Here is a 5,518-nt window from a genome sequence, read left to right as displayed (position 1 = left end):
CTTAAACAAAGGTTATTAGCCCCAACACTGACAGAGTGGAGCAGAGATCACAAGCTGATGTGACCAACAGGAACATGACAAACGTGCAGGGTTTACGAGGAGGGCGATGAAATACTGCTCACTGGCATGCAGCCTGAAATGAAGCCTCCTTGTGCCAGTGTTTTCAGTGGTGATTTAGTTATCTCTAAAGTTGAAGTGTTTACATTATTATTCTGTGCGCCGTGTGTGAAGTAATATGTATTTTCAAATCAATAAGGGGTAATAATGTTCCTCTGAGCTTGACAGAGCGGTTATAGTTTTGCAAAATCTTCTTTAATAGCTTATGTGTCATACATAATATGGATTTAAAGTACAGGCTTCATTACTGCAGGAAGTAAATTCCAATGCATCCGCAGGCCTCGATTAATTTACGTACTCGTTCACTACAGGATGCATCTTTGAATAGCGCTGACCTGCAGGGCCCGTGGCCATCTGTGGCCCTTCTCCACCCTCTCGCCCCCCACCTCCCTTTTGCAGAGTGAGAAAAACCCCAGCTGCTCTTTTGGCTGTGGCAGATTCACCAGGAGGAGTATTTAAAAATCCCTAATCTATCACTCTGCCCAGCCAGCCCTGTCTCCGCTGGCTGGCTTCGAACCTAGCACGATTTGCACTGTCCATTCCACAAGAGAGACATCATTACTGCTTAGCTAATCTATCACACAGGGAGGGTGAAGGGGGGTTTCACAGAAAGAAAAGGAGAGCAAGTCATTGGGATCATCCATAATGATTTGGAGATTTACTGGGATCATATGTAAACGACCCCGACAGTATCAAATGCCAAAGAAAGATTTCCCTCCCGGGTTGCCTCTACCCTTTTCATCATTTTTATTTTTATTTCATTACATCAGATTACCCCCAGTGTCATTGGATCCCTTGCTTCCTGCGCTGTAAATTGTATACCCACTCGACATGGCACAATAGGCCTGGGAGGTAATCGGACATCCCACAGTGATAACAGAATTAGTAATAACTATTAAAAAACGTCCACGGTGGCTGTGGTATTACTGAACACTGGCTGCGTGACAGAGCAGCTTAAACAGAAAAGGCTTCCTTAAATCGTCCTATTGAGATGAATACGTGTTTACATGGTGGGGATTTTCTCAAAATTAACTCTATGAATTTTCATTAATATACACAAGCAATTCTGTGTGACAGCAACATCCAGGAAAAAAAACAAATCTCACTTACAGGTTCATCACTGCAGTATTCTCAATGGTGCTTTTAAGCACTGTTTCGCTGACCACAGGGCAGTTTTGTTATCACCCTTGAACAGCCACCGTTGGTTGTCCAAGGTAGTGTTTTCCTGTCTGTGTTTCTGAGACACTACATTTTCTCCTTGGGTTTTTATTTTAATAGAAGCAGCCTTTGGTATGCTGGTTTGGGTTCCCTGGTGAGCTAAGCTCAGCAGTGGCAGGCGGACTTTGTTTCACCCATTTGACATGTTCTGGGCTATTTCTTTCTCAAGAATGATTGCGATTCTCAACCGCATTTCAGAAAATCAATGACACCTCTTGGGGGAGAAAGAGAGGGTAAAGGAACAGGGTCTGAATACAGCAATAATCCCCCTTCAACCATTACCATGCAGCAAAGACAGTCGAGAACATATACACGGATCAACAGGTTCAAGATCGGTTCACTTCATACAAAAGAAAAGAAATCCAGCGATCTGAGCACGAGAACACAGTCCGAGACAAAACCTTTTCATTAGGTCTGTAGGTTCTACAGACCTAATGAAAAGGTTCTGGGGCACTGTTGTTTTGAAAGCCACAGCGACAACATTTCAAGAAATCTCCTTTCATGTTATATTAGGTTCTTTTCAAGAGTTGAAGCATTCTTTCATTTGACGTATCTCTTCATCCCTTATATGGACAGCTTTAATTTAATATCTCGCAAAGTGGGACGTAGTGGAAATAATAAAATTATGACCCCCTTGGGTTTAAATTCTCACCTGCTGACATGCGGACACTTATGTGATGCTCAAATTAAATAAGAAATTAAAAAATAATATTTTAATATATAATAATAGGTATTTTATCATACAAGAAACCTTTCCTTTCTTTGTCTCTTCTGTCTCACTTCCCATTATAGTTGACTTAACACCTCCCTGTTTCCTTGACCTCATCTTTCATTTGTCATTGTCAGTGGTCAGAAGGAAAAGTCTAGTTTGTGTGCGGTCACGTAATGAACCCGTGTCTACCACCTTAATGTGTTTGGCTGATAAAATGAGGTTTGTGCTCCTATTTATAAAACATGGAAAGAATGTCCATTAATCCCACGAGTTTCTGAGATCTGGGACTTCTCATTAAACACCTGTGCGAACAACAGTAGGCGGATTCAGTATCATACCAGGAGCAGCTCTCTCAGCACACAATGAATCACTCCATCATGAATGCATTATGGAGACAGAGAGGGCTTGACTGAGGGTTTAGAACTGCTGTTTTGTAATTAGGCCAACTCCACGCTTAGTACTCAACAGGACATGTTTCTCTTCTTAATATATAAAATTACATCTGAATCTCCTTCCCCTTTTGATATGAATAAAAAGTGTGATAAGGGTGTAATAAAAACATAGTGCCATATATACAAATCTACAGCTTTTTTGGTATTTTTCTGGATAAAAAAAAAAAAAAAAAACATAACATGTTTGAGGAATTAATTGACTGGTGAAGTATAGCGAGAGCCTGTTAATGAGCTTTGAGTAAACAAACAAAAAAAATGTGTACACACCACTGAGTGTTTTAATGTCTAAGAATAGATGTAACACATTAAGCTGTGCAATTTAAAGTGGTAACATAGTGAGTGTAGTAAAGTATGAAAAAGCTGATTAGATGCACTGTGCAGTCTTTTCACTTTTAGGTGACAAAAGATTTAATAGTCTTTAAGTCATACTTGAACAGAAACAGTATTTTTTTCGTGCTGTGCATCTGCTGTTTCAGATGTTAATGCTGATTTCAGAGTTCATTAGTTCTGTATAATACAATATATTTAGATTTGAATTATTAAAGAAAAATATAACCAGCATTTCATTCTAATAAATGCATGCAAAGCAGCCAATTAAACAATGTGCATAAATGAATCAGGAACCAGTAACATTAACAAACAAACGTATTCCCACTTAAAATCACCCTTCCCCATGTGGTTCCCGCCCAGACCGGGTTGTGTACAGTACAGTCATTACAAAAGCAATGAATATGTCATGTAAACAGACGAGAGCCGGTAATTGCAAGCGATTCCCAAAAGTTCCTGTGTGCTTTATTTTCAGCATCGGTGCATTATTTCCTAATTATCTTGCTGTGCACTTAGTGGAGTGTTTGAACAGGCATTTGTCTCCAGGCAGCGGCATTGCAGTCAGTGTCATCTCTTTTTGTGTGTAAGTGTGTGCACCCGCAGGCAAGGCCTCGTTGGAGATCTGGCAGAGAGCGAGCGCATATGTGATGAGTCATCTTCACACTGTGGCTCTGATGACACGCCGCTGCACGTGCTCAAACACATGGTGGGTTACACTTAACCACAGGCGATTAGAGGGACTCGGTGATCTTTAAGCATGTAGTCAGTACCATGCCTCCTCCCCAAGAGCACAGGCGTCACTTCTTTAAAGTACAGCCTACAGTTTGAGGTAATTAAGTGTGTAAGATGCTTCTGCTTCATTCAAGATTTTTCCACCTAATGAAATGTATTACTTTTCCTCCATTGCATTTCATAGGAAAATTGTCCACTTTGTTTTCCACTACATTCAGCAGGCAGATAATAGTTTTTTCTCAGTGGTGTTTGCATGTTCTCCTCATGTCTGTTTCCTCTCACAGTCCACAGACATGCAGGTTAGGTGTCCTGGAAATCAGTGTAATGTAACAAAGTAATGATACTTTGTTGTACTTCAGAGTATCTGGACTTTACTGGACTTTTTATTTGTCAACCTTTACTTTTACTCCATTACATTTCCAAAATAAAAGATACACTTTTACTTCAACATTTCCACAAAGTTTCTTCAACACTACAAAATCAAATTGGGAAAAAAATGATGCAGACTGCAGGGAAGCAGGTCTACTGAGTGATTGTACTGATTTGTGATGTCATGATAACTGAATAACATTAATTCTAATTTTCACTTGTTGTCACTGTTCAGCAAACTTTACAATGTTGTTTTAAAAGGCAAAATGTCATAATTATCCAAGTCGTTAGTGCTTGCTTTTTCAATCACAGCATTTGATTTAACTTTAATAATTGAGTACATTAAATATTCAAAAAAACTACTACTACTGATACTTAAGTACAGTAAATATCAGATACTTTTAGATACCTTTACTTTAGAAATTTTCTGAAAAGGTGACTTTGACTTTTACCATAGCTGTTTTCTGGTAAGATATGTGTACTATAGACTGCATATAAAAGTGGGCGTAGCTTCTGGGTCTGGGATTTAGGCCAATGCTTAATGGGCTTAAATTGCAATACCACAGACAGCTACTGGTGGTGCCTCCAAAAAGGCTCTGGCTCTGGCTGTGGCTCCATAGACTCTCATTCGTGTCTCATGAAATACAAAGTCAATAATTTTTTTCCACCACTCAATTTGATATTTTTCACTAAAGTCACTCCTTCTTATTAGTTTTCTGGCAGTCCATCAAAAAAATAATACCATCATTAATTAGATGTTTTTTGGGGGGTGTCTGTTTGATTAACAGGCTTGTGGTGCAATCAGGTTTATGCTCAAGCATAGGGGCATAGTGTTCTCCATTCCCAAACAGATCAAGTCAGATCACTCGTCCCCAACTCGTCCAGATATGGTCAGTTCTGGCTCCAAAATAGAAAGCTGGCGTTGCCAAAAATCCGAGCTCGAGGCTTCAGAACAGCAGTTAACAAACCAATGGGTGATGTCACTGTTGGTTGCCGCTGGATATGTACTTTTATTCAAAACACCACTGGAAACTGTCGGGAGCTAGAACATGTAAACAAACACATTCACATCTGTGGCCAGACTGGTAGCATTTACCCTTCCTCTCCCCTGCAGCATACTGGGATATAGGCTCTTCCCTCCTGCAGCTGTGACCACCATGGTAATAGAGAATGGGCAGAAGCAAAACTTCGAAGCTCATAACAAGTGATCAACTTGGTAACAAGTATGGCAAAAAAAGACAGGTTGAAGCTGTGATTACAAAGGATGTAATTATCTCATGCACATGCAAAGGTGCAGATGTTCCCCAGGTTTGTTTGTACCGTGCTTCAATTTTAGTTGCCATTCATCAAAATATATTATTTTCCATTCAATATTGTTTTATTTCACGTGCCTCCCCAGTGGTTTTATCTTCCTTACGTTCGTCACCGATCACTTCAGTCAAGATATGCTTTATTCTTTAGCTGCTAAAGGAGGTAAACATGCCAGGAAAATGTAAACTTTAAGAGCTTTGGCTACAAAATGATGACTTCAACAACTGGATATTAAGAGTAGATGACAGACAAGCTAAAAGTAAACTTTATAAAACTACTA

The sequence above is a fragment of the Embiotoca jacksoni genome, unplaced genomic scaffold (assembly GCF_022577435.1).
Source record: "Embiotoca jacksoni isolate LCO1_2020_lvr unplaced genomic scaffold, fEmbJac1.0.p SCAF_3, whole genome shotgun sequence".
NCBI classification, from domain to species: Eukaryota; Metazoa; Chordata; class Actinopteri; family Embiotocidae; genus Embiotoca; species Embiotoca jacksoni.
This window is presented reverse-complemented; position numbering follows the sequence as displayed.